We start from the raw sequence: 2,679 nt of genomic DNA, 5'->3' as shown, positions 1-2,679 counted from the left end.
AAGCACGGGCGGGGCAGGGCGGCCACAGCCCAGCTCCCAGCGGGGCAGGGAAGGCGGCCTTGGGATCCCGGGCCTTCTCCAGTAGAAAGGAAAAGCAGCCGAAGAAAGCAGCCTCCCTCTCTGTCCGAAATGCCAGAGACCGACTGACCACACACCCAGGTGAAACAAAAAAAGTAGCCAGCTCTTTTGTTTTTCTTAAGTACACAGCCATTTGCTCCCCTAGCAACATGAATGGGGAAAATTCCTTTAACAGAAAAAAAAAACCAAGAGAGCTCCTAAAACCCCAACAGATGGGACCAAAAAGCAGACAAGTGAATTTCTTCTTTTTTAACAGGATCCTTCCCTTATCATGGTTTCATGCAGTATGTTATAGTTAAATTGAATTCCAGTATAATTTTTTAAACTTGAAAGTCTTTTCAGACCTTTTTTTTTCTGCTAGAGGATTGAAAATAACTAGAATGAAGTCATCAACACAAAACTTCTCAGTTCGATTTATGAAAAAAATGTTTGGGGAAATCTATTTTTATAATTCATTTGGAATGGGTAGGATTATTTTACAGCTTTGCATATAGAACACATCCATTTACTGGATAAATGTAGTATCAAAGTATCATTAGAGACATAAGTGAGAAGCTGGAACTGAGCAGGTATTTAACCATCTATTTTTAGCAAAATTTTTCTGATATAGGGAAAAGCACAAATTTTCACATATAAAATTGAAATAGAAGTTTATCGCTGAGTGCAGCTGAACTGTCAGTCTAAAAAACTATCTTACTATTACCTAAATATTAATGTAGGAAGACAAAACCTAGGAGAAAAACAGAGCTTCTCTGTTTTCTGAGAGATTTTCTCAGAAGATCATGTCTTCTCTCATGTGACCAAATAAAAAAAATAGTCCATCTACCATGATAATCTTAAAAAATATTATAGGGAGAAGATTAGATGATGTCATCAGTACAGTGATCTGGCAAAAAATGCATACAGGAATCCAGTCTTGTCACCAATGAGGTTGCAACATGTACTAACAAAAACAGAATTTTAAACTTAACGTAAAACTAAATCATGTAACTAAGTAATCATGATTTTCCCTTGTAATAAGACTAGTAAGGGGAAAGGTGGCTTTGTGGTATCATGTTGAATAGAAGGAAACTATGACAGTGGAAATATAGTCTGGGAGTTTTAGTCAAGAAGTGAAATGGAAAGAGAGCTCCAGTTGTGCCTAGTTTCATGTGCTCTCTCACAGATTGCTCTGGTGCATCCTGTCACTTGAGGAGAAGCCCTACTGTTACTTATACAGGTCATAGCTATTATTTCCACTGTCTTAAGCCCTCCTGAAAGTCGGTTGCAAATATAAACCCTATTTTCAGCTTTTGAAGTCAGAGAAATAGATTCAAGTAGAATGAAGTAGTAAATTTAAGTGATATAGATAAACCAGTATGTCTGGATTATCATGTCTTTCAATATTTCAATATTGTGTATTACATCAATATTGTGTATTACATCTCATTAAAAGCGAAAACTACTTGAATAAGTATCTGCTTCCTTACTTTCCAGACAGGATTGATGTTGTTTAAAACTGTAGATGCATTTTCTAAGCTAGAAATGCTTCTGATACGTAGTTTTGCAATGAATTAAACATTTTCTCTTGTTCCTTCTCCTGGACATCTTAGAATTAATATTTTATGGAAAGAAATAATGTGAACTTTTCTCTCAACTGGCTTTGCTTTACATGCTTTACAAAGAGAAAACAAAATACTGAAGAAACATGGATGTTCTTTGATGATCTTAGGTTATTTATGAAGTAACAGGGTGGTTGATTTTGGACAAGTATGTTATTTTGTTCAAACTCCAGCACTTGAACTGTAGTGTTTTGTGAGTTTCTGGGAAATTCACAAAAAATTCCAAACAGAAACATTTTGAAATAAAAGAAGATACACTAAAGTTTTCTCCATCTTCTATTCTGTGTAAAGTGTTAATTTTTATTATTGGAAGGATGTTAAGCCTATACAAAAGCCTTCTTTTATGTTATGTTATTACCATGCTGGCATATAATCATTACCTGCTCTGATTTCAGTCTTGTAAAAGTTACCTACAGCTGCTGCTACCTGCTAATTATATACTTTTTTCATTTGGATCTTCGTTCCTCCTTTGTTTGCTGTAGTGTCTCAAAGTTTTATAAAAATTAACCTTAAAATTAAAAACAGATAGCAAACATTAACCAAAAAATAAAAGGTTCTAACCATTGTGTCATAATATAGTGGGCAAAGAAATGATGTAAACTGATAAAAATGGAAATTCTTTAAAGCTGTTTTAATTTTAATTTCAAACTGGGCAATCCAGATTCATAATTTTAATGAACATTTAGAAACTTCCAAACAAATATTTTTCAAATCAATACAGATAATATTATTTCATCAGACATATTGAACATTCATTTTGCATTTCATTCAAAGATTTTTTACATTTAATTTAGAAGTGTCTTGGTTTGAAAGACAGGTGTCTGCTAAGGAAGGCAGAAGTCTCCCTTGGAGTGGCAGATGCAAACCCCTTCCTTCCGAGTTATTATAATTTTGAAATCAAGGGGGCTTTTAGGCAAAGATGTGGGAAATAGGAATAACAGTTCTTTACTATTATATATCTATATGTGTATAACCAGTCAAACAAACAACACTACGGCAG

The sequence above is a fragment of the Corvus brachyrhynchos genome, unplaced genomic scaffold (genome assembly GCF_000691975.1).
Source record: "Corvus brachyrhynchos isolate BGI_N302 unplaced genomic scaffold, ASM69197v1 scaffold310, whole genome shotgun sequence".
NCBI classification, from domain to species: domain Eukaryota; kingdom Metazoa; phylum Chordata; class Aves; order Passeriformes; family Corvidae; genus Corvus; species Corvus brachyrhynchos.
Note: the sequence above shows the minus strand (reverse complement) of the source record.